The 24,584-nt window shown below is 43.9% G+C and overlaps 11 non-coding genes and 20 pseudogenes across 11 annotated transcripts; all 31 read left to right on the top strand.

The window, feature by feature from the left end:
* The first annotated feature begins 5,666 nt into the window (after positions 1-5,666).
* LOC136728880 (5S ribosomal RNA) lies at positions 5,667-5,785 on the top strand. Its single transcript, XR_010808825.1, has one exon. It is a non-coding gene; the product is annotated as a 5S ribosomal RNA (ribosomal RNA).
* A 215-nt stretch (positions 5,786-6,000) lies between these two features.
* LOC136728971 (uncharacterized) lies at positions 6,001-6,119 on the top strand (annotated as a pseudogene).
* A 539-nt stretch (positions 6,120-6,658) lies between these two features.
* Positions 6,659-6,777, top strand: LOC136729380 (5S ribosomal RNA). Its single transcript, XR_010808983.1, has one exon. It is a non-coding gene; the product is annotated as a 5S ribosomal RNA (ribosomal RNA).
* Positions 6,778-6,993: 216 nt separating this feature from the next.
* Positions 6,994-7,112, top strand: LOC136729301 (5S ribosomal RNA). The gene has a single exon (XR_010808911.1). It is a non-coding gene; the product is annotated as a 5S ribosomal RNA (ribosomal RNA).
* Positions 7,113-7,330: 218 nt separating this feature from the next.
* LOC136729500 (uncharacterized) lies at positions 7,331-7,449 on the top strand (annotated as a pseudogene).
* Positions 7,450-8,005: 556 nt separating this feature from the next.
* On the top strand, positions 8,006-8,124 carry LOC136729703 (uncharacterized; annotated as a pseudogene).
* A 220-nt stretch (positions 8,125-8,344) lies between these two features.
* LOC136729053 (uncharacterized) lies at positions 8,345-8,463 on the top strand (annotated as a pseudogene).
* Positions 8,464-8,687: 224 nt separating this feature from the next.
* Positions 8,688-8,806, top strand: LOC136728993 (uncharacterized; annotated as a pseudogene).
* A 215-nt stretch (positions 8,807-9,021) lies between these two features.
* Positions 9,022-9,140, top strand: LOC136729463 (uncharacterized; annotated as a pseudogene).
* A 220-nt stretch (positions 9,141-9,360) lies between these two features.
* On the top strand, positions 9,361-9,479 carry LOC136729355 (5S ribosomal RNA). The gene has a single exon (XR_010808960.1). It is a non-coding gene; the product is annotated as a 5S ribosomal RNA (ribosomal RNA).
* A 224-nt stretch (positions 9,480-9,703) lies between these two features.
* Positions 9,704-9,821, top strand: LOC136728942 (5S ribosomal RNA). The gene has a single exon (XR_010808830.1). It is a non-coding gene; the product is annotated as a 5S ribosomal RNA (ribosomal RNA).
* A 216-nt stretch (positions 9,822-10,037) lies between these two features.
* Positions 10,038-10,156, top strand: LOC136729207 (uncharacterized; annotated as a pseudogene).
* A 220-nt stretch (positions 10,157-10,376) lies between these two features.
* On the top strand, positions 10,377-10,495 carry LOC136729285 (5S ribosomal RNA). Its single transcript, XR_010808896.1, has one exon. It is a non-coding gene; the product is annotated as a 5S ribosomal RNA (ribosomal RNA).
* Positions 10,496-10,705: 210 nt separating this feature from the next.
* Positions 10,706-10,824, top strand: LOC136728876 (uncharacterized; annotated as a pseudogene).
* Positions 10,825-11,044: 220 nt separating this feature from the next.
* On the top strand, positions 11,045-11,163 carry LOC136729702 (uncharacterized; annotated as a pseudogene).
* A 221-nt stretch (positions 11,164-11,384) lies between these two features.
* On the top strand, positions 11,385-11,503 carry LOC136729354 (5S ribosomal RNA). The gene has a single exon (XR_010808959.1). It is a non-coding gene; the product is annotated as a 5S ribosomal RNA (ribosomal RNA).
* A 221-nt stretch (positions 11,504-11,724) lies between these two features.
* On the top strand, positions 11,725-11,843 carry LOC136729457 (uncharacterized; annotated as a pseudogene).
* Positions 11,844-12,063: 220 nt separating this feature from the next.
* On the top strand, positions 12,064-12,182 carry LOC136729756 (uncharacterized; annotated as a pseudogene).
* Positions 12,183-12,407: 225 nt separating this feature from the next.
* Positions 12,408-12,526, top strand: LOC136729668 (uncharacterized; annotated as a pseudogene).
* A 225-nt stretch (positions 12,527-12,751) lies between these two features.
* LOC136729334 (5S ribosomal RNA) lies at positions 12,752-12,869 on the top strand. The gene has a single exon (XR_010808941.1). It is a non-coding gene; the product is annotated as a 5S ribosomal RNA (ribosomal RNA).
* A 216-nt stretch (positions 12,870-13,085) lies between these two features.
* On the top strand, positions 13,086-13,204 carry LOC136729206 (uncharacterized; annotated as a pseudogene).
* Positions 13,205-13,424: 220 nt separating this feature from the next.
* Positions 13,425-13,543, top strand: LOC136729218 (5S ribosomal RNA). The gene has a single exon (XR_010808855.1). It is a non-coding gene; the product is annotated as a 5S ribosomal RNA (ribosomal RNA).
* Positions 13,544-13,759: 216 nt separating this feature from the next.
* On the top strand, positions 13,760-13,878 carry LOC136729048 (uncharacterized; annotated as a pseudogene).
* A 210-nt stretch (positions 13,879-14,088) lies between these two features.
* On the top strand, positions 14,089-14,207 carry LOC136729055 (uncharacterized; annotated as a pseudogene).
* A 219-nt stretch (positions 14,208-14,426) lies between these two features.
* On the top strand, positions 14,427-14,545 carry LOC136729132 (uncharacterized; annotated as a pseudogene).
* A 221-nt stretch (positions 14,546-14,766) lies between these two features.
* LOC136729708 (uncharacterized) lies at positions 14,767-14,885 on the top strand (annotated as a pseudogene).
* Positions 14,886-15,108: 223 nt separating this feature from the next.
* LOC136729200 (uncharacterized) lies at positions 15,109-15,227 on the top strand (annotated as a pseudogene).
* Positions 15,228-15,442: 215 nt separating this feature from the next.
* LOC136729733 (uncharacterized) lies at positions 15,443-15,561 on the top strand (annotated as a pseudogene).
* A 211-nt stretch (positions 15,562-15,772) lies between these two features.
* On the top strand, positions 15,773-15,891 carry LOC136729365 (5S ribosomal RNA). Its single transcript, XR_010808969.1, has one exon. It is a non-coding gene; the product is annotated as a 5S ribosomal RNA (ribosomal RNA).
* Positions 15,892-16,108: 217 nt separating this feature from the next.
* On the top strand, positions 16,109-16,227 carry LOC136729292 (5S ribosomal RNA). Its single transcript, XR_010808903.1, has one exon. It is a non-coding gene; the product is annotated as a 5S ribosomal RNA (ribosomal RNA).
* Positions 16,228-16,451: 224 nt separating this feature from the next.
* LOC136728872 (uncharacterized) lies at positions 16,452-16,570 on the top strand (annotated as a pseudogene).
* Positions 16,571-24,584: the final 8,014 nt, after the last annotated feature.

Here is a 24,584-nt window from a genome sequence, read left to right as displayed (position 1 = left end):
TTATGAGGGTGTGTAGAGTGTAAATATGATCGGTTGTGCTGTGTTTTGGTAGGAAGCCAATCTGACTCTTATTCAGGACACTGTGCTTGGTAAGGAAGGCCAGTATCTGGGCGTTGATGATACTGCAGAACACCTTCCCCAGGTTACTGCTCACACAGCTGCCCCAGTAGTTATTGGGGTCTAATTTGTCTCCACTTTTAAAAATCGGGGTGATCAATCCTTGATTCCCGACCTCAGGGAAACACCCGGCTCTCAGCACCAGGTTAAAGAGTTTGAGCAGAGCCTCCTGCAGCTGCGGGCTGCTGTGCTTCAGCATCTCAGGGCTGATGCTGTCGGGGCCGCTGGCTTTCCTGGGTTTGAGGATTTTGAGTTGATGTTTTAGTTCCTGTATTGTAAATGGGTTATCTAAGGGATTTTGGTTATTCTTAATGATTTCTTCCAATTTATTTAGGTTTTTTAATATTTTAACCTGTTCTGGCTTTGGATTGTTTTCAACATTTTGGTAAAGTTTTTCAAAGTGTGTTTTCCAGATTTCTCCATTTTGAATTGGTATTTCATTTTTTGTTTTTGGGGTATTTATTCTGCCCATATAGTGGTCTTTTTTCTTACTGAGGAGTTGCTTGTAGTGCCGCAGGGCCTGGCAGTAGCTGAGGCGAGCCTCCTGGTTGTCGGGCTCTCTGTGTTTAGTGTTGGAGAGATGTCTCAGGTGTTTCCTAGAAGTTTCACACTCCTGGTCACACCACTGTTCTTTTTTTCTTTTAGACGATTTCATATTTTGGTTTTTAATTGTTTTAATGTTTGATTTTAAAGCCAGTCTCGCAAATATTTCATTCAGTGTTTTGGTGGCTGAGTTTATTCCGTTTTGGTTTATTTGATAGTGTGAGGATTGATATCTGTCTAACATGTTTTCAATCTCATCACTATTCAGGGCTCTTGTGTAGTTCTCTGTGCTGGGCTCTGACCATCTCTAACTGGGTGGCAGGGAGACCAGTTTTGTGGGAAGTTTGGCTCTGACTTGTGGCTGCGCTGATCTTTTTAGGTAAAGTGTTATTTGGCTGTGGTCTGATAGTGGAGATTGTTGTCTGACTATAAACGCATTGTTGGCTTGTGGGTCCAGGTCAGTTATGGCGTAGTCCACCACACTGCTGCCCAGAGCCGAGCAGTATGTGAATCTCCCCAGAGAGTACCCCCTGGTCCTGCCATTGATGATATATAGACCCAGGCTTTTACATAGGCGCACTACCTGCTTCCTGCTCTTGTTTACCACGCTGTCGTGGCTGTGTCAGTGTGGAGGTGTGTGTGTGGCACAGCGGGGAGTCTCCGAACAGGTGTGTGTTCCCCTCCGTATTGATGTAGTCCATCTCTCTGCCAGTCCTGGCATTGAGATCGCCACACAGCAGTACAGAGCCCAGGGTCTGGAAGTGGTAGATTTCGTTTTGAAGCTCATGAAAGCCTTCCTCATTATAGTAGGGGGAGTCTGCGGGTGGCATATAAATTGCACATAGGTATATATCTGTGTTATTTTGTAGGGTGTCTTTTCTGATTTTCATCCACAGGTGTGTGTCTCCTCTCTGTACTGGGCATAGGGCTGCTCGGAGCTCCTCCCTGTACCACACGATAATCCCCCACGAGGCCCTGCCACACCTGACTTTGGGTTTTTTATAGGAGGGCACAATCAGCTCCCTGTATCCATTGTATCCATCCAGTGTATAGACATATCTGCACAGCACCAAGTCTCTACAAGAATGAAAACATCTGAACTATTTACAGTGTTGATCAGTTCAGGGCCTGTGCTCTTCATTCCAAAAGTTGAGGAGCGTAAACCCTGCATATTCCAACTGCTTATTTTAAAGGACATGTTAATATATTTTATTATACTTGTCTCTTCTACATAAGAAAGTTTAATTTGTGGTCTACAACTGATATTATATTACTATTCATAATTATATATGGATATTAATAATAATCACTCACAGATTTTATCTTTGCATCAAAATATCAGAATAATTAAATCACATTTTTTCTTACTCTCCATCTCCACAACCATATATATGTGTGTTGAGGCTCAGTTAACTCAGCAGTGTGGTACAGATGACACTGAGGAGTTGCCTTATCTGGGCCAGCTGGGCAGCATCGGGCCTCCAGGCTCTGGAAGCCGCTGCTGCGTGGCTGTGTGGCTGTGCTGGTCCCCGGCTGTCCGCTCTGCTGTGCTGGACGGGCCCTCTGGGGATGGGGGGGTGGGGAATGGGGCCGCGGGGTCTCAGGGGCTGGGGCTGGGGTGGAGCCGGTGGCTGGGGATGTGGCCGGGGGCTGGGGGGTTTGCTCCTGGTCTCGAGGTGGGGGTGTGTGGGGTTTCGGCCCAGGGTTGTGTCCTTGAGGACCTTTGAGATGATCCTCACACCCGTCTTGTTGAGGTGGACGTGGTCATACAGGTGATGTGGCTGGATGTCTCAGTGGTGTGCCAGGTGGACGTTGGGGAGGAGGGCACATCTTCGGGACACTTCTGCGTTGATGGCCTGGATGATGTGCAGGGGCACGTCTGTGCGGGGCAGCAGTGTGGAGATGGAAATTTTGGCAGTTGGGAATTCCTCTGTGGCTTTCGTTGCTACCTGTCTCAGGGCTGAGGCCACATCGCCCCTGCGGGCACTCAGGTCGTTAGTGCCGGTGTGGATGAGGATGTGTTTGACTTGGCAAAGCCTCCTCTTGGAGAGCAGCTCCAGGGCTCTATGTGCTGTGGAGCACCAAAGCTTTTTCACTTTTCGCCCAGGGAAGAGGCGCCTCTCAACCAGGAACTTCCCATTGGATTCGCTCAGAATGACCACCTCTGCGTTGACCTGCCACTCCGGGTTTGCGTCGGGAGTGGTGGGGGCAGCGGGTGTGTTTTGGGGGAGTGGCGTTTCAGGGGGTTGTGTATTAGTGGCAGGTCTGGTGATAGTGGGTGTGTCAGGAGTGGTGGGGAGTGTGGGTGGATCAGTGGGTGCGTCAGGGGTTGGAGGTGTTGTGGGGTCAGTGCAGTGCAGTCTCTGTGCTCCAGTGATGTGTAGCTCCTCTCTTAGCTCCTCCAGCTGGCTCTGCAGGCTCCTTAGCTGGCTGTGCTGGGGTGTCCTGGTCAGCTCCTCCCTCGCTCTGCGCAGCTCCGTCCTCAGGGTTTGTCTCTGCTCCTCCAGGTCTCTCACTGCTGCTCTCAGCTCATGGATCTCAGCCTTGTGCTGCATCTTTAGTCTGTGCATCTCATCCCGGAGCTGATCACACAAGGAGGTCTGGGCCAGGGTGCTCAAGGTCTGCTCCCTGAACTCCGCAAACTCCAGCTCCAGCACTGATAGGCATTCCTTTAGTGTTTTAATGTTGCTGGAGAGTTTTGGGGAGACAGGGGGGCAGTCTGTGGGAGATGGGGCACTGTCTGGCTCCGTGTGGCTGGGGGCAGACTGCAGGGTGGCCGGCTCTGGCTCTTGTTTCTCTACCTCAGTCTGCTGCTTTGAGGTGTGGAAGCCGAGAGCTAATTGGTCCAGGCTGCTCTCGCTGCCCTGCACCATGATGGTCCCGTTGTGGTATACATTAAAAGTGAGCATCACACTGTCTGTGTCTTTCTCTACCAGCACTGAGATCTGCCTGCCTCTGCTAATGCCCCTCTTGTTGTTATTGGGGTATGTCTGGCACAGGGTTTTGTGAAAGGCGCTGTAGAACAGTAGATTGTTCTTGACCCTGTTTTCTCCTTTACCGGTGTAGTCTAGGATGAGGGTCTCAGGAGATGCTCTCATCACAGCTTGTTTGTAGTCCTTCTTAGCCTGTGCAGAGCGAATGTCTTCAGGGTATCGGATTTCAAAAGGCAGCTCTGCAGTCAGACTGCTGTTCGATAGATTTCTATCAGTCTCAGTGGCAGTTGGGCTCTCTCCTACTGTCACTCTATTCAAATCGGAGCTCTGCATTTTCATTGGCTGAGTCAACTACTGAGAATGCTTATTTATTTTATTAATACATATTTTTTTGTTTAATTATTTGTCTCTTACCTCCAATTCTTGTCTTCAGCTTTTCTTTTCTGACTTTTCTTCCTGAACTGTCTCTCTGCTTTCTTCTTTTTGTGTTTCTCTTAAAATTATTATTTTTTGAATACTTTTTCTTCTGAATTTCTATTCCATGTCTTCTGTGTATGTTTATAGTGCTATATATTCATTTGTAAATCACAAATTAAATCCGCTTATGTATAAAAACAAATGTTTTTTAGGAGCTCATATTCCTCTCTCTCTCTCTCTCTCTCTCTCTCTCTCTCTCTCTCTCAATTCATTTCATTTGTATTGTCAAAGCAATTGGACATACATACACATACATACATATACACTCACCTAAAGGATTATTAGGAACACCTGTTCAATTTCTCATTAATGCAATTATCTAATCAACCAATCACATGGCAGTTGCTTCAATGCATTTAGGGGTGTGGTCCTGGTCAAGACAATCTCCTGAACTCCAAACTGAATGTCTGAATGGGAATGAAAGGTGATTTAAGCAATTTTGAGCGTGGCATGGTTGTTGGTGCCAGACGGGCCGGTCTGAGTATTTCACAATCTGCTCAGTTACTGGGATTTTCATGCACAACCATTTCTAGGGTTTACAAAGAATGGTGTGAAAAGGGAAAAACATCCAGTATGCGGCAGTCCTGTGGGCGAAAATGCCTTGTTGATCCTAGAGGTCAGAGGAGAATGGGCCGACTGATTCAAGCTGATAGAAGAGCAACTTTGACTGAAATAACCACTCGTTACAAACGAGGTATGCAGCAAAGCATTTGTGAAGCTACAACACGTACAACCTTGAGGCGGATGGGCTACAACAGCAGAAGACCCCACCGGGTACCACTCATCTCCACTACAAATAGGAAAAAGAGGTGAGACATTCAGATGGTAGAGTCAGAATTTGGCGTAAACCGAATGAGAACATGGATCCATCATGTCTTGTTACCACTGTGCAGGCTGGTGGTGGTGGTGTAATGGTGTGGGGGATGTCTTCTTGGCACACTTTAGGCCCCTTAGTGCCAATTGGGCATCGTTTAAATGCTACGGCCTACCTGAGCATTGTTTCTGACCATGTCCATCCCTTTTTGACCACCATGTACCCATCCTCTGATGGCTACTTCCAGCAGGATAATGCACCATGTCACAAAGGTCGAATCATTTCAAATTGGTTTCTTGAACATGACAATGAGTTCACTGTACTAAACTGGCCCCCACAGTCACCAGATCTCAACCCAATAGAGCATCTTTGGGATGTGGTGGAACGGGAGCTTCGTGCCCTGGATGTGCATCACACAAATCTCCATCAACTGCAAGATGCTATCCTATCAATATGGGCCAACATTTCTAAAGAATGCTTTCAGCACCTTGTTGAATCAATGCCACGTAGAATTAAAGCAGTTCTGAAGGCGAAAGGGGGTCAAACACAGTATTAGTATGGTGTTCCTAATAATCCTTTAGGTGAGTTCATCGTAGCTCTTAATACTCTCTTTCTGTCTGGAGGAGATATAATTGAAGTATTGTACACGTACCCGGCTACTTTCAACACCCATTGCTGCACTGATATTTTTCCCTCCATTTTTCTTTATCCATTTTTTTTTTGCTGGAAGTTCCGTCAATACCCGTCAGCCTTTAAGAGACATCATGCAGCCAGGCCTCTTGGCTTGCGGCCACACCGTCCTGAACGCGCCCGATCTCGTCAGATCTCGGAAGCTAAACGGGGCAGGGCCTGGTCAGTACTTGGATGGGTGACCTCCTGGAAATACCAGGTGCAGCAAGCTTTTTCGTCTCCTGGGTAACTTCATCGTAGCTCTTAGTACTCTCTTTCAGTCTGGAGGAGATATTATTGAAGAATTCTACACGTACCCGGCTACTTTCAACACCCTTTGCTGCACTGATATTTTTCCCTCCATTTTTCTTTTTTCTTTTTTATTTTGCTGGAAGTTCCGTCAATACCCTCCAGCCTTTAAGAGACATCATGCAGCCAGGCCTCTTGGCTTGAGGCCACACCGGCCTGAACGCGCCCGATCTCGTCAGATCTCGAAAGCAAAACGGGGCAGGTCCTGGTCAGTACTTGGATGGGTGACCTCCTGGAAATACCAGGTGCTGCCAGCTTTTTACGTCTCCTGGGGAACTTCATCGTAGCTCTTAATACTCTCTTTCTGTCTGGAGAAGACATAATTGAAGAATTGTACACGTACCCGGCTACTTTCAACACCCTTTCCTGCACTGATATTTTTCCCTCCATTTTTCTATTTTTTTTTTTTTTTTTTTTGCTGGAAATTCCGTCAATACCCGCCAGCCTTTAAGAGACATCATGCAGACAGACATCTCGTTCACCATCCTGAACGCGCCCGATCTCGTCAGATCTCGGAAGCTAAACGGGGCAGGGCCTGGTCAGTACTTGAATGTGAGACCTCCTGGAAATACCAGGTGCTGCAAGCTTTTTACGTCTCCTGGGTAACTTCATCGTAGCTCTTAATACTCTCTTTCTGTCTCCAGGAGATATAATTGAAGAATTGTACACGTACCCGGCTACTTTCAACACCCTTTGCTGCACTGGTATATTTCCCTCTATTTTTCTTTTTTTTTTTGCTGGCAGTTCCGTCAATACCCGCCAGCCTTTAAGAGACATCATGCAGCCAGGCATCTTGGCTTGCGGCCACACCATCCTGAACGCGCCGGATCTCGTCAGATCTCGGAAGCTAAACGGGGCAGGGCCTGGTCAGTACTTGGATGGGAGACCTCCTAGAAATACCAGGTGCTGCAAGCTTTTTTCGTCTCCTGGGTAACTTCATCGTAGCTCTTAATTCTCTCTTTCTGTCTGGAGGAGATATAATTGAAGAATTGTACACGTACCCAGCTACTGTCAACACCCTTTGCTGCACTGATATTTTTCCATCCATTTTTCTTTTTTTTTTTTTTTTTTGCTGGAAGTTCCGTCAATACCCGCCAACCTTTAAGAGACATCATGCAGCCAGGCCTCTTGGCTTGCGGCCACACCGTCCTGAATGCGCCCGATCTCGTCAGATCTCGGAAGCTAAACGGGGCAGGGCCTGGTCAGTACTTGGATGGGAGACCTCCTAGAAATACCAGGTGCTGCATGCCTTTTACGTCTCCTGGGTAACTTCATCGTAGCTCTTAATACTCTCTTTCTGTCTCCAGGAGATATAATTGAAGAATTGTACACGTACCCGGCTACTTTCAACACCCTTTCCTGCACTGATATTTTTCCCTCCATTTTTCTATTTTTTTTTTTTTTTTTTTTTGGAAATTCCGTCAATACCCGCCAGCCTTTAAGAGACATCATGCAGCCAGACATCTCGGCTTGCGGCCACACCGTCCTGAACGCGCCCGATCTCGTCAGATCTCGGAAGCTAAACGGGGCAGGACCTGGTCAGTACTTGAATGTGAGACCTCCTGGAAATACCTGGTGCTGCAAGCTTTTACGTCTCCTGGGTAACTTTATCGTAGCTCATAATACTCTCTATCTGTCTGGAGGAGATATAATTGAAGAATTGTACACGTACCCGGCTACCTTCAACACGCTTTGCTGCACTGATATTTTTCCCTCCATTTTTCTTTTTTCTTTTGTTTTTTGCTGGAAGTTCCATCAATACCCTCCAGCCTTTAAGAGACATCATGCAGCCAGGCCTCTTGGCTTGAGACCACACCGTCCTGAAGACGCAAGATCTCGTCAGATCTCGGAAGAAAAACTGGGCAGGGCCTGGTCAGTAATTAGATGGGTGACCTCCTGGAAATACCAGGTGCTGAAAGCTTTTTACATCTCCTGGGTAACTTCAGCGTAGCTCTTAATACTCTCATTCAGTCTGGAGGAGATATAATTGAAGAATTGTACATGTACCCGGCTACTTTCAACACCCTGTCCTGCACTGATATTTTTCCCTCCATTTTTCTATTTATTTATTTTTTATTTTTTGCTGGAAGTTCCGTCAATACCCGCCAAACCTTTAAGAGACATCATGCAGCCCGGCCTCTTGGCTTGCGGCCACACCGTCCTGAACACGCCCGATCTCGTCAGATTTCGGAAGCTAAACGAGGCAGGGCCTCGTCAGTACTTGGATGGGAGACCTCCTGGAAATACCTGGTGCTGCAAGCTTTTTACGTCTCCTGGGAAACTTCATCGTAGCTCTTAATACTCTCTATCTGTCTGGAGGAGATATAATTGAAGTATTGTACACGTACCCGGCTACTTTCAACAGCCTTTGCTGCACTGATATTTTTCCCTCCATTTTCCATTTTTTTTTTTTTTTTTTTTGCTGGAAGTTCCGTCAATACCCGCCAGCCTTTTAAGAGACATCATGCAGCCAGGCCTCTTGGCTTGCGGCCACACCGTCCTGAACGCGCCCAATCTCATCAGATCTCGGAAGCTAAACGGGGCAGGACCTGGTCAGTACATGAATGTGAGACCTCCTGGAAATACCTAGTGCTGCAAGCTTTTACGTCTCCTGGGTAACTTTATCGTAGCACTTAATACTCTCTCTCTGTCTGGAGGAGATATAATTGAAGTATTGTACACGTATCCAGCTACTGTCAACACCCTTTGCTGCACTGATATTTTTCCATCCATTTTTCTTTTTTCTTTTTTTATATTTTTTTTTTGCTGGAAGTTCCGTCAATACCCGCCAACCTTTAAGAGACATCATGCAGCCAGGCATCTCGGCTTGCGGCCACACCATCCTGAACTCGCCCGATCTCGTCAGATCTTGGAAGGTAAACGGGGCAGGACCTGGTCAGTACATGAATGTGACACCTCCTGGAAATACCTGGTGCTGCAAGCTTTTACGTCTCCTGGGTAACTTTATCGTAGCTCTTAATACTCTCTATCTGTCTGGAGGAGATATAATTGAAGTATTGTACACGTACCCAGCTACTGTAAACACCCTTTGCTGCACTGATATTTTTCCATCCATTTTTCTTATTTTTTTTTTTTTTTGCTGGAAGTTCCGTCAATACCCGCCAACCTTTAAGAGACATCATGCAGCCAGGCCTCTTGGCTTGCGGCCACACCGTCCTGAATGCGCCCGATCTCGTCAGATCTCGGATGCTAAACGGGGCAGGGCCTGGTCACTACTTGGATGGGAGACCTCCTAGAAATACCAGGTGCTGCAAGCCTTTTACGTCTCCTGGGTAACTTCATCGTAGCTCTTAATACTCTCTTTCTGTCTCCAGGAGATATAATTGAAGAATTGTACACGTACCCGGCTACTTTCAACACCCTTTCCTGCACTGATATTTTTCCCTCCATTTTTCTATTTTTTTTTTTTTTTTTTTTTTTGGAAATTCCGTCAATACCCGCCAGCCTTTAAGAGACATCATGCAGCCAGACATCTCGGCTTGCGGCCACACCGTCCTGAACGCGCCCGATCTCGTCAGATCTCGGAAGCTAAACGGGGCAGGGCCTCGTCAGTACTTGGATGGGAGACCTCCTGGAAATACCTGGTGCTGCAAGCTTTTTACGTCTCCTGGGTAACTTCATCGTAGCTCTTAATACTCTCTTTCTGTCTCCAGGAGATATAATTGAAGAATTGTACACGTATCCAGCTACTGTCAACACCCTTTGCTGCACTGATATTTTTCCATCCATTTTTCTTTTTTCTTTTTTCTTTTTTTTTTTTGCTGGAAGTTCCGTCAATACCCGCCAGCCTTAAAGAGACATCATGCAGCCAGGCATCTCGGCTTGCGGCCACACCATCCTGAACGCGCCCGATCTCATCAGATCTCGGAAGCTAACGGGGCAGGGCCTGGTCAGTACTTGGATGGGTGACCTCCTGGAAATACCAGGTGCTGCAAGCCTTTTACGTCTCCTGGGTAACTTCATCGTAGCTCTTAATACTCTCTTTCAGTCTGTAGGAGATATTATTGAAGAATTGTACACGTACCCGGCTACTTTCAAAACCCTTTGCTGCACTGATATTTTTCCCTCCATTTTTCTTTTTTCTTTTTTTTTTTGCTGGAAGTTCCGTCAATACCCGCCAGCCTTAAAGAGACATCATGCAGCCGGGCCTCTCGGCTTTCGGCCACACCGTCCTGAATGCGCATGATATCGTCAGATCTCGGAAGCTAAACGGGGCAGGACCTGGTCAGTACTTGAATGTGAGACCTCCTGGAAATACCAGGTGCTGCAAGCTTTTACGTCTCCTGGGTAACTTTATCGTAGCTCTTAATACTCTCTTTCAGTCTGCAGGAGATATAATTGAAGAATTGTACACGTACCCGGCTACTTTCAACACCCTTTCCTGCACTGATATTTTTCCCTCCATTTTTCTATTTTTTTTTTTTTTTTTTTTTGCTGGAAGTTCCGTCAATACCCGCCAACCTTTAAGAGACATTATGCAGCCAGGCCTTTCGGCTTGTGGCCATACCGTCCTGAATGCGCCCGATCTCGTCAGATCTCGGAAGCTAAACGGGGCAGGGCCTGGTCAGTACTTGGATGGGAGACCTCCTAGAAATACCAGGTGCTGCAAGCTTTTTACGTCTCCTGGGTAACTTCATCGTAGCTCTTAATACTCTCTTTCTGTCTCCAGGAGATATAATTGAAGAATTGTACACGTACCCGGCTACTTTCAACACCCTTTGCTGCACTGGTATATTTCCCTCTATTTTTCTTTTTTTTTTTTGCTGGCAGTTCCGTCAATACCCGCCAGCCTTAAAGAGACATCATGCAGCCAGGCATCTCGGCTTGCGGCCACACCATCCTGAACGCGCCCGATCTCGTCAGATCTCGGAAGCTAAACGGGGCAGGACCTGGTCAGTACATGAATGTGAGACCTCCTGGAAGTACCTGGTGCTGCTAGCTTTTACGTCTCCTTGGTAACTTTATCGTAGCTCTTAATACTCTCTATCTGTCTGGAGGAGATATAATTGAAGTATTGTACACGTACCCAGCTACTGTCAACACCCTTTCCTGCACTGATATTTTTCCATCCATTTTTCTTTTTTTTTTTTTTTTTTTTTTTGCTGGAAGTTCCGTCAATACCCGCCAACCTTTAAGAGACATCATGCAGCCAGGCCTCTTGGCTTGCGGCCACACCGTCCTGAATGCGCCCAATCTCGTCAGATCTCGGATGCTAAACGGGGCAGGGCCTGGTCACTACTTGGATGGGAGACCTCCTAGAAATACCAGGTGCTGCAAGCCTTTTACGTCTCCTGGGTAACTTCATCGTAGCTCTTAATACTCTCTTTCTGTCTCCAGGAGATATAATTGAAGAATTGTACACGTACCCGGCTACTTTCAACACCCTTTTCTGCACTGATATTTTTCCCTCCATTTTTCTATTTTTTTTTTTTTTTTTTTTTGCTGGAAATTCCGTCAATACCCGCCAGCCTTTAAGAGACATCATGCAGCCAGACATCTCGGCTTGCGGCCACACCGTCCTGAACGCGCCCGATCTCGTCAGATCTCGGAAGCTAAACGGGGCAGGGCCTCGTCAGTACTTGGATGGGAGACCTCCTGGAAATACCTGGTGCTGCAAGCTTTTTACGTCTCCTGGGTAACTTCAGCGTAGCTCTTAATACTCTCATTCAGTCTGGAGGAGATATAATTGAAGAATTGTACATGTACCCGGCTACTTTCAACACCATGTCCTGCACTGATATTTTTCCCTCCATTTTTCTATTTATTTATTTTTTATTTTTTGCTGGAAGTTCTGTCAATACCCGCCAGCCTTTAAGAGACATCATGCAGCCAGGCCTCTTGGCTTGTGGCCACACCGTCCTGAACACGCCCGATCTCGTCAGATCTCGGAAGCTAAACGGGGCAGGGCCTCGTCAGTACTTGGATGGGAGACCTCCTGGAAATACCTGGTGCTGCAAGCTTTTTACGTCTCCTGGGAAACTTCATCGTAGCTCTTAATACTCTCTATCTGTCTGGAGGAGATATAATTGAAGTATTGTACACGTACCCGGCTACTTTCAACAGCCTTTGCTGCACTGATATTTTTCCCTCCATTTTCCATTTTTTTTTTTTTTTTTTTCTGCTAGAAGTTCCGTCAATACCCGCCAGCCTTTAAGAGACATCATGCAGCCAGGCATCTTGGTTTGCGGCCACACCATCCTGAACGCGCCCGATCTCGTCAGATCTCGGAAGCTAAACGGGGCAGGGCCTGGTCAGTACATGAAAGTGAGACCTCCTGGAAATACCAGGTGCTGCAAGCTTTTTACGTCTCCTGGGTAACTTCATCATAGCTCTTAATACTCTCTTTCTGTCTCCAGGAGATATAATTGAAGAATTGTACACGTATCCAGCTACTGTCAACACCCTTTGCTGCACTGATATTTTTCCATCCATTTTTCTTTTTTCTTTTTTTCTTTTTTTTTTTTGCTGGAAGTTCCGTCAATACCCGCCAGCCTTAAAGAGACATCATGCAGCCAGGCATCTCGGCTTGCGGCCACACCATCCTGAACGCGCCCGATCTCGTCAGATCTCGGAAGCTAAACGGGGCAGGACCTGGTCAGTACATGAATGTGAGACCTCCTGGAAATACCTGGTGCTGCAAGCTTTTACGTCTCCTGGGTAACTTTATCGTAGCTCTTAATTCTCTCTTTCTGTCTGGAGGAGATATAATTGAAGAATTGTACACGTACCCAGCTACTGTCAACACCCTTTGCTGCACTGATATTTTTCCATCCATTTTTCTTTTTTTTTTTTTTTTTTTTTTTTTTTTGCTGGAAGTTCCGTCAATACCCGCCAGCCTTTAAGAGACATCATGCAGCCAGCCCTCTTGGCTTGCGGCCACACCATCCTGAACGCGCCCGATCTCATCAGATCTCGGAAGCTAACGGGGCAGGGCCTGGTCAGTACTTGGATGGGTGACCTCCTGCAAATACCAGGTGCTGCAAGCCTTTTACGTCTCCTGGGTAACTTCATCATAGCTCTTAATACTCTCTTTCAGTCTGTAGGAGATATTATTGAAGAATTGTACACGTACCCGGCTACTTTCAAAACCCTTTGCTGCACTGATATTTTTCCCTCCATTTTTCTTTTTTCTTTTTTTTTTTGCTGGAAGTTCCGTCAATACCCGCCAGCCTTAAAGAGACATCATGCAGCCGGGCCTCTCGGCTTTCGGCCACACCGTCCTGAATGCGCATGATATCGTCAGATCTCGGAAGCTAAACGGGGCAGGACCTGGTCAGTACTTGAATGTGAGACCTCCTGGAAATACCAGGTGCTGCAAGCTTTTACGTCTCCTGGGTAACTTTATCGTAGCTCTTAATACTCTCTTTCAGTCTGCAGGAGATATAATTGAAGAATTGTACACGTACCTGGCTACTTTCAACACCCTTTCCTGCACTGATATTTTTCCCTCCATTTTTCTATTTTTTTTTTTTTTTTTTTTTGCTGGAAGTTCCGTCAATACCCGCCAACCTTTAAGAGACATTATGCAGCCAGGCCTTTCGGCTTGTGGCCATACCGTCCTGAATGCGCCCGATCTCGTCAGATCTCGGAAGCTAAACGGGGCAGGGCCTGGTCAGTACTTGGATGGGAGACCTCCTAGAAATACCAGGTGCTGCAAGCCTTTTTCGTCTCCTGGGTAACTTCATCGTAGCTCTTAATACTCTCTTTCTGTCTCCAGGAGATATAATTGAAGAATTGTACACGTACTAGGCTACTTTCAACACCCTTTGCTGCACTGATATTTTTCCCTCCATTTTTCTTTTTATTTTATTTTTTTGCAGGAAGTTCCGTCAATATCCGCCAGCCTTTAAGAGACATCATGCAGCCAGGTCTCTTGGCTTGTAGTCACACTGTCCTGAACGCGCCCGATCATATCAGATTTCGGAAGCTAAACGGGGCAGGGCCTGGTCAGTACATGGATGTGTGACCTCCTGGAAATACCAGGTGCTGCAAGCTTTTTACGTCTCCTGGGTAACAGCATCGTAGCTCTTAATACTCTCTTTCTGTCTCCAGGAGATATAATTGAAGAATTGTACACGTACCCGGCTACTTTCAACACCCTTTGCTGCACTGGTATATTTCCCTCTATTTTTCTTTTTTTTTTTTGCTGGCAGTTCCGTCAATACCCGCCAGCCTTTAAGAGACATCATGCAGCCAGGCATCTCGGCTTGCGGCCACACCATGCTGAACGCGCCCGATCTCGTCAGATCTCGGAAGCTAAACGGGGCAGGACCTGGTTAGTACATGAATGTGAGACCGCCTGGAAATACCTAGTGCTGCAAGTTTTTACGTCTCCTGGGTAACTTTATCGTAGCTCTTAATACTCTCTATCTGTCTGGAGGAGATATAATTGAAGAATTGTACATGTACCCGGCTACTTTCAACACCCTTTGCTGCACTGATATTTTTCCCTCCCTTTTTCTATTTTTTTTTTTTTTTTTTTTGCTGGAAGTTCCGTCAATACTAGCCAGCCTTTAAGAGACATCATGCAGCCAGGTCTCTTGGCTTGCGGCCACACTGTCCTGAACACGCCTGATCTCATCATATCTCGGAAGCTAAACGGGGCAGGGTCTGGTCAGAACTTGGTTGGGTGACCTCCTGGAAATACCAGGTGTTGCAAGCTTTTTACGTCTCCTGGGTAACTTCATCGTAGCTCTTAATACTCTCTTTCAGTCTGGAGGAGATATTATTGAAGAATTGTACACGTACCCGGCTACTTTCAACAGCCTTTGCTGCACTGATATTTTTCCCTCCATTTTTCTATTTTTTTTTTTATTTTTTTCTCTTGGATGTTCCGTCATTACCCGCCAGCCTTTTAGAGACATCATGCAGCCAGGCCTCTAGGTTTGCGGCCACACCGTCCTGAACGCGCCCGATCTCATCAGATCTCGGAAGCTAAACGGGGCAAGACCTGGTCAGTACTTGAATGTGAGACCTCCTGGAAATACCTGGTGCTGCAAGCTTTTACGTCTCCTGGGTAACTTTATCGTAGCTCTTATTACTCTCTTTCTGTCTGGAGGAGATATAATTGAAGTATTGTACACGTACCCAGCGACTGTCAACACCCTTTGCTGCACTGATATTTTTCCATCAATTTTTTTATTTTTATTATTATTTATTTTTTCTGCTGGAAGTTCCGTCAATACCCGCCAACCTTTAAGAGACATCATGCAGCCAGGCGTCTTGGCTTGCGGCCACACCGTCCTGAACGCGCCCCATCTCGTCAGCTCTCGGAAGCTAAACTGGGCAGGGCCTGGTCATTACTTGAATGTGAGACCTTCTGGAAATTCCAGGCGCTGCAAGCTTTTTTCGTCACCTGGGGAACTTCGTCGTAGCTTTTAATACTCTCTTTCTGTCTGGAGGAGATTTAATTGAAGAATTGTACACGTACCTGGCTACTTTCAACACCCTTTGCGGCACTGATTTTTTTCCCTCCATTTTTCTTTTTTCTTTTTTATTTTGCTGGAAGTTCCGTCAATACCCTCCAGCCTTTAAGAGACATCATGCAGCCAGGCCTCTTGCTTGCGACCACACCGTCCTGAGCGCGACCGATCTCATCAGATCCCGGAAGCTAAACGGGGCAGGGCCTGTTCAGTACTTGGATGGGTGACCTCCTGGAAATACCAGGTGCTGCAAGCTTTTTACGTCTCCTGGGTAACTTCATTGTAGCTCTTAATACTCTCTTTCAGTCTGGAGGAGATATAATTGAAGAATTGTACATGTACCCGGCTACTTTCAACACCCTTTCCTGCACTGATATTTTTCCCTCCATTTTTCTATTTTTTTTTTTGCTGGAAGTTCCGTCAATACCCGCCAGCCTTTAAGAGACATCATGCAGCCAGGCCTCTTGGCTTGCGGCCACACCGTCCTGAACGCGCCCGATCTCATCAGATCTCGGAAGCTAAATGGGGCAGGGCCTAGACAGTACTTGAATGGGTGACCTCCTGGAAATACCAGGTGCTGCAAGCTTTTTACGTCCCCTGGGTAACTTCATCGTAGCTCTTAATACTCTCTTTCAGTCTGGAGGAGATATAATTAAAGAATTGTACACGTACCCGGCTACTTTCAACACACTTTGCTGCACTGATATGTTTCCCACCATTTTTCTTTTTTCTTTTTTTTTTTTGCTGGAAGTTCCGTCAATACCCACCAACCTTTAAGAGACATCATGCAGCCAGGCGTCTCGGCTTGTGGCCACACCGTCCTGAATGCGCCCGATCTTGTCAGATCTCGGAAGCTAAACGGGGCAGGGCCTGGTCAGTACTTGGATGGGTGACCTCCTGGAAATACCAGGTGCTGCAAGCTTTTTACTTCTCCTGGGTAACTTTATCGTAGCTCTTAATACTCTCTATCTGTCTGGAGGAGATATAATTGAAGTATTGTACACGTACCCGGCAACTTTCAACACCATTTGCTGCACTGATATTTTTGCCTCCGTTTTTCTTTTTTTTTTTTTTTTTTTTTTTTTTGCTAGAAGTTCCGTCAATACCCGCCAGCCTTTAAGAGACATCATGCAGCCAGGCCTCTCGGCTTGCGGCTACACCGTCCTGGACGCACCCCGTCTCGTCAGATCTCGGAAGCTAAACGGGCCAGGGCCTGGTCAGTACTTGGATGGGTGACCTCCAGGAAATACCAGGTGATGCAAGCTTTTTACGTCTCCTGGGTAACTTCATCGTAGCTCTTAATATTCTTTATCTGTCTGGAGGAGATATAATTGAAGTATTGTACACTTTGTCTTAGGGACAGTCTGGCTAGCAGTGACTGAGTGGTTGACAGACGACAAGCAACGGAATGTACGTGCTCTGTGATGTCATAGCAGTCAGCTGAGAGAGGCTCGTGATGTCATCGCTGAGCTGTCTGTCTGTCTGTCTGTCTCTCTCTCTCTCTCTCTCTCTCTCTCTCTCTCTCTCTCTCTTCCTCTCAATTCAATTCATTTGTATTGTCAAAGCAATTGGACATACATACATACATATATATATATATATATATATATATACATACATACATACATCCATACATGCTAGAAAGTCATTACAATGTTATCTTAAAGGCTAACTAAGCAGAACATATATCATTATAGAACAGAGTTCATAGGTCAACACATGGTTTTAGGGAACAGGCACGTAGGTCATACCGTTTGACAATGTCTCCAAGGTTCTCATCGTAAATAACAAACAGAAATCAAACTATCTTCTGGGCTGACCTTCTAGCTTGACCGTATCTTTCTTAAGTATACAAGAGAGAAAAACAGGTGTAAGAAAATAATTTCTAATTTTCCTTCTACACATATATACATACATACATACATATGTAGCGTTATTTTGGGTGTATTTTGATAAGAGCATTTGGGCTCTGAGCTGAAGCACTGATCTAAAGAAGACCTCTCCCCCCCCAAAGTTATCAGATTTCCTTAGCTCATCAGCTTGGAACTGGTTTGCATCAAAGTGACAGTTTTGGGGAGGATGGCACCGAGAAGAGGCCAAATAGTTTGGAATTCTGCTATGAGATGTCTGGAGAAAGGGGCCTGTAGGTGATAAAAACTCTTTGAAGTGGATGAGAGCCGAAATCCCGACATAGAGCTACGAACCCAGGCCAACCGGCATTTCCAAAAGATGGCATGGATTGACATCAGTCATAAATAAAGCCTCCCTCCAATAGGACACTGGGGGCTGAAACCGAAATCCAATCTCAAGAACTCAGGGACCAATCACCTACTGATCTGACAGACTATAAGGAACAGCGGACAGTCTTTCTCTCTCTCTCTCTCTCACCTGAACCAGAATCTCGCTGCCACAGCTCAACCTGTAGCTCTGTTGCCAGAACCGGAATCAGAAACCAACCAAGTCTTTGCCGGCAACAGAAGAGTTAAACTGGGAGAAGGAGATTGAGCGAAGAATTATTTTAAAGGACTTTATTAAATAAATAACTTCACAGACCCACCTGATCAGTGGAGTTTTACAGCTGGACAATTGACTAAGTCGACTGAATACGAAAGTGTCAGTCACTTAAATAGCTATTTGAGTCTTAAGAAACTTGACCCTTGGAACGAACAGGGCCCTGCTTTTCTCAAAGACTTTGTCTTCAAGTAACTACGGTGGAACCCTGCTTACAAAGAAGATTTTGTGCACAACCTTGGAGCCTTCAAACCAGTGGAAAATCTGTTTGGAAAAGACTCTACATTCGCGAAACCCCAACTTCCAGGTGCATCGACTGAGTGGAAGTTCTTGGACAAAGCCGAACCGGACTGCCTTTGTTCCAAACCACACGGACCTCGTGCCGTGTGCTGTTATCTGAGCCCGAAGCCAGAGAGGCCTCTCTGCGACGAAGTTCACATAAGTTTAACAGTTTGGAGTTCATGATTCATGACATTTGAGAAATCAATTAGAAATGTTAATCTGTGATTCATAACTCTAGAATGTGTAATATCATTTAGTTTTCTTAAATATAAATGTGTGTTGCATTAAACTGTTTTGTTGATAATTTTAGAAATAAAATCTGTCAACGCCGAGAAATATCTTCTCATTCCTGTTTAACTGTTTAGTCTGAAATTGACACAAGTTAATAGACACCAGATTATAGGTGGCCCTGCCTATCCTTAATCATTGAATAATAATCAGTTAAGGGAAATTGTGGTAACAAGTAATGATAGGATCTTTCTCTCCACCTAAACGTTAATGAGACTGATATATATATAACGAGAAGTTACCTGACATAAATACTAACCTGCGTAGTTATTGAATGTCTGACTAACAATACTAATGAGAGACTCACCTTCGTCTTACTAACCGGTATTGTAGTCAATGTGTTTATAACCTTTTTTGTTTAATGATTTGTGTGTTATCATATGCGATCCCATGGTCTTTGATTTGGTCACGGAAGTGATTTGTCTTTGATTTGTTGATCTAGAGTTGAATTTTAATTAGTTTTTCCCTTTTGTATAATTAGTGTAGTGCTACATTTAGTCTTTGTTTTTGAATAAATTTGACAATTTATATCTTTGGAATTGGTGTCTGCATCCAATTATTACAGAAAATGAGTTCTACAAGATTCCAGGATTCGTGATAAGGTGATACTATAAATTCACTTCTTTAATTGAATTTTATAAGTGTACCTTACGCTACACCTTTGACCACCACGTCTTCCTCCTCCCACTGCTTGACCTCTATTGTGACCTGGATCACCTGCCGGCTCCATGTTATCGCTGTGTTGTTGAGGTGGATAGCACGCATTTCACTCGATACTCGTACCACAATGTGAAATCAATCATCAATAACCAGTTGGCAGTATTGGAAAAGCAATTACAAGGGCCTGCATACATACAGTAATGTCAAATCTGATGTGGAAGAACAATTCCTTTATCCCTCTGTTCTCCACCAGGGTTGTGCTGATCGCCTCGATTGGCAAGTTTGCAGTGTGAGGAGTGGATCCATGTTGTCGTTCCTAGGCACTTCACAGCTGTGTGGGTGGTCAGGAGCACCTGGTAGGGCCCTGTCCACCTGGGCTGTTGGGAGGACTTTCTCTTGTGTGCTTTGATATACACAGTCATCTTGCTGGAAGGGGTGGTAAACCTGCTGGGATGGTTCAGTCTGGGCGGCTTTCATCTGTGAATGGACAGCTTCGAAAGCACGTGTTAGTCCCATACAAAAAGACAACATAGCATCATCCATCAAGTGGATGTCCATTTCCCTTACAGACAATGGAGGAGTGATGGAGAGTCTCATAAGTCATCCCATAATAATCTCACACGGAGAAAGACCTGTTTTTCTCAATTTGCTGACGATTTCATTGTCATTAGGACTATAGGAAGGGGATCTGGACGTTTGAGTCCTGTTTGTTTGCATATATTAGACAGCTTATTCTTTAATATCCCATTTTGTTTCTCCACTGCTCCAGCTGACTGAGCCTGATGGGGCAGTGAAAATGTTGTTTACCTCGCAGGGCTTTGCATAGTTCCTGCACTATTGTCCCAGTGAAGTGAGTGTTCCTATCACTGGAAATTTCCCTGGAATGCGAAATCTACATATAACATCCCTTAACTGTATTTTTGCTACTTTTACTACTTCAGCCTTCCTACGGGATAGGCTTCAACCCATTTAGAACACCTATATATTATTACAAGTATATATTCATATCCACAACATTTAAGCTTTTGAACACAATCTATTTGCATATTGCAGGATTATGAGCTTGACAAATGTGGCAAGTTCTACAATATTGCTAAGCTGTTACTATAAAACCTGGGGCAAACCAATTTAAAAGACTGATGCACACATCCCCCCTTTGCCCGTGTGGCCAACACCATGCGCCACATGGGCAAACCAGGGAAAGAGTGCCTGTGAGGCAACCAATGCATTAGCAAATGTTTGAGCTCTCTTATGGAAGGTGCAGTGGCCAGTTGCAATTTCCTGGAGCTTTTACAGTGCATCTCAAATTAAATTTCATCCAGCCCCAGGTCATAAAAGTCAAACCCTAGTTACGACATACATAACACATACATTTTGTTGCTTCAAAGAGAATACAAAAGTCAGCAAAACATTCTTTTTTACAAATTCAGTTTGTAAACTGTATTGTACATATATTTGTTGCGTTTTGATTTATAAACATTATACATTGTACAAATCTTAAGTGAAGGGCAATGGACTGATTCTGACTTCATGGCTGTCATTCTATTCATTTGAATAATGTGACATCTCCACTAATAGTACATTATAAATTAAACTATCAATAGAAGAATATGTGCTACTGCGGACGTCATCTGAGCAGTTTCACAATATATTGTAGATTCCTATAATCTGGAAAACCTTTAATTATAGTATTTTAACTTATTTCTCCACTGAGTCAAGCATCACTTCAGCGTAGTGGACCTCAGCATTGGTCTGTTCAAGTTGCTGTGAGGCTGTCTTTAAAGCCGCGCCCTTGGCCTACTGTGTCTCAACAAGAACACCAGCATCTTCTCCATATGGGTCAGACATCGGTTCCTTCAGGACACGATTCATAATATGCATATCTGCCATGTGGAATAAATCAGTCTGAAGACACAATGTGTGGTTCACACAACATCAGAGATCGTCCTTATAAAAGGCATCTCTATCACATTAGTTGACATTCGCACAATCTATAAGGTTTCTAGTAAAGGGACAATTCAAAATAATAATAATCTTGATTCCAATTTATCTCATTTATCAAATTATTTCAGTACAGCACTCAGCTGTCGTCAGCAGCATCATATCTCCTGTGTTTATTGAATCAGCTTTACTTCCTAGTGTAGATACTCTTTTTGTGTGGAGTTGTCAAAGTTTCAAAACAATGTGCTTATCTTTGTCCTTTTATCTAACTTAAATACCTGAGAACATTACAATAACTATTACAGCAGCTCCTTCAACACCATAGTTAATAGTAGTTGGGTAAATGATGGCAGTTATTAATCTTTGTTTCTCAATTCATTTTTTACCAATAAACCATAATTTGAAATTATTTCCATACTCCTATTATTCCTATTTTCATTATTATTAGTTTTATGCGGTTGTCATCTAGTATGTGACGTATTCGTCTGTATCAACATCAATATTATTATCATTATTAATACAAGCAGTGTAAATTACCATTCATTACACTCTTGCTCTGTTTGTAATAAGTTATGAACCCTTACACGTACTTACAGTCTCTGCCTTGTCTCTGACTTCTCTCTCTCTCTCTCTCTCTCTCTCTCTCTCTCTGTCTCTCTCTCTCATCTCAGGCTGCTTGTCTGCTCAGGCGAACAGGGGGAGCAGAGGAGCACATACGGCCCTTGCCCCCTGCCCCCCTCTTCCTAATTGATAGGGTATTTCTGTTTGTGAAAGGACTATTTCCAAACAGTTTTATAACTTGCCATGACTATGTTTCATTAAATTAGTTATGTTACACCTTTAGTTATACCTGTAGTAACTTCATTATTTTCCCTCATATTCCAGTCAATCACCATCAGAGTCTCTCGTGGCAGTACATTTGTCTCACACAGAACAAACTCTCCTTTCTCAACCGCTTTCAATTTTGGATAACATCGCACTGCATCCCAACAGCTGTTCTTTCTCCTATTCCTAATTTCTTACAAGAAAATGCAAGTTATATTTGATCGATTTGTATTATTACTATTTATATACATTTCACTACATTATTGTAGTTAATGAATGTATTTAATCTTTGGAAAATAAGCCTTTTCATTGATCTCAATAATGATGTCCAGGTACTTCAGGAAAGCACATTTTCAAAAAATGTGTCCAGTCAATGATTTCCCCAACTAAGAACCTGCGTGGGCACTAAGACTGTCCTCCTGCGCGGCTCATGTCTTTATTGTGTCACTTCCTCCTATTGAAGTCCAATCTACACCAGTACAGGTTCAGAAGAACTGTTCCCGAATCCAGATTGAACTGATCAATAGTTAATTTCTTACCTACACATTGTATTTAGGGATCTATTACTAGGGATTTAAAAACTCTTCATTGTGGAACTCATAGCTTCCAAATGAGCACATCGTTAATTTCCTGGAGTATCTGGTTATCTATTTATCAATATGTAAGAAACCTTCACCGAATGTTTGTGGTTGCCTCGGATTCCTATTTCTAAATTTGGCTCTAATTCCATTTCTAACATGTTACTTTTAACTTCTGTATTCGTAAGACCTATTTAAATAACTTAATTTTGTATTATTATTTCTGTTTGCAATAGCATTCTGTGTACAGTTAAATGCTGACTTTCTTGTAGGTCTGTTATTACAACATATTTAACTGGCGTTTTTTAGCTATCATTCTGTAACTATTTGTGACTTATGACTCTCTTAGTCATATTCTGGACTATACAGTACATGAAAAAGTCAAAATATGGACATTTACCTTGCGCAAACTGAAAACGTACAAACATACAAAGAGACACATATTAATTTATATCCATAGTAAATTCAGATACCATGGTTTTGGTTGGCATGTTATATTGACCTGCAGTGTCTCAAACTACCCTTATTTATTACTTATCTAGTAATTTTCCTTCAGTATCTTGAGGACTGTCATTTATACTGAAAAACATATATATATATATATTTTTAATTTGTCTTCGGGGCATTCAGATTGAATTATGCCTGTTGTCTTTTCTTTCTTTTCTCTAACAAATGTTTTAAGATAGCTAGCTTTGGTTTCTCATTTCTTAATGCTTTGTATTCCTATTTTGCAAAACCGTTTTTAGGTGCTCAAGTCTATCTGAATCAAAAGTCCCATCTTCTGGAAACCTTAATTTTCTGTCACCTATTGTCCAGTCAAACGCACCGCTTCACTCCATAGTTATCATACATGTACCTTACATGTGTACCTTTAAGTGGCGGGTCGCCCGTCTTACTAGAGCTGTTCCCACACAGTAACACGTTTTCCCATTTTCTATGTATCGTTTTGTACACAACAACCAAGGCGTGCAAGCCCGCAAAATAACAATAAACGACAGGGGAGAAAACATAGCAAAAAACAAGAAAACACAAATAATACTAAATCCTATATAGGAATAACAACAAACATGCTTTTCAATGTTTGCATTTATAGAACTTGTATATAACTTAATGACTTTTCTTCATTTACCATAAACACTATAAACTTCTATAAACTATAAACACGTTATTTTATATTATCACCGGCGTATCAGATATTGAACAATTAATTAGCGCTCCTTTTTTTTTTTTTTTCTAATAGTAGGTCAAACCTACGCTGCAGTTTACAAACACACTTAAGCCTGCGGGAACCCAGACAGGAAAACACAGTCGTGTTCCTTCACAAACAAGAAGACACAGTCAAGTCTATGGTAACCCTAAGAAACCATGCTCCTCGGTTATTGGTGTCAATGGATCTCATTATCCTGAAACTTTCATGATCGAAACATGGAATACTGTTTGTCAGTTTCCATAAAACTATGCATTAAGAGTAATGCAACAGTCACTTATCATTTTGAGCAGCTGTATCAATTGATAGTTAGATCTTTGTAATGAAATGAATAGACAGTGATCTCAGATGTAATGTGTGAATTGCATTTTGAAATGGTAATACTTTGATGTTAAGTTGTGTCATTTTAGTTCAATGAACAAATGATCTGAGGTTGATGTGTATTGTATCCAAGCAATTGTAAAAAAGTGTTAGAGTTTTGAAAAATGTGCATTTTGATCATCGGGTGTGAGTTTAGTGTCTAGAGTTTTGAAAAATGACATCAAGGTTCTGAAATGAGTGCCAAAGTGATTGTAAAAAAGTGTAATATCAGGGGACAGTGGCTATTAGTGATCTGGCCTTCCGTGGCCTCTGTATTAATGTAACAGGTCACATTGTATGTGTACACTGATACTTGATAGTATAATATAGTACAAGTAAAAAACATACATAGGTATCATAGAAGTATTTTGCAGAAATGATTATGGATACTTATCAAAATGGAGAGGAAATGCTAAATCCAGTCTCCCCAGGCTGAGCTTCTATTGCTGCACCTGCTAAGTGGCTGCTGGCCCCACTATATGGATAGAGCCACACCAAGTACAAGAGTCTCCCCATTGCTATTTATATCTCCCTATCCAGTCTTCTATACGTGTCAGGGTGGGGTGCCTTTTCCCCTGCATGCTTTGAAACCTATAGCACCTGGGACACACACTTGGGATCCGGTTC

Source organism: Amia ocellicauda, unplaced genomic scaffold (genome assembly GCF_036373705.1).
Source record: "Amia ocellicauda isolate fAmiCal2 unplaced genomic scaffold, fAmiCal2.hap1 HAP1_SCAFFOLD_30, whole genome shotgun sequence".
NCBI lineage: Eukaryota > Metazoa > Chordata > Actinopteri > Amiiformes > Amiidae > Amia > Amia ocellicauda.
This window is presented reverse-complemented; position numbering and strand designations above follow the sequence as displayed.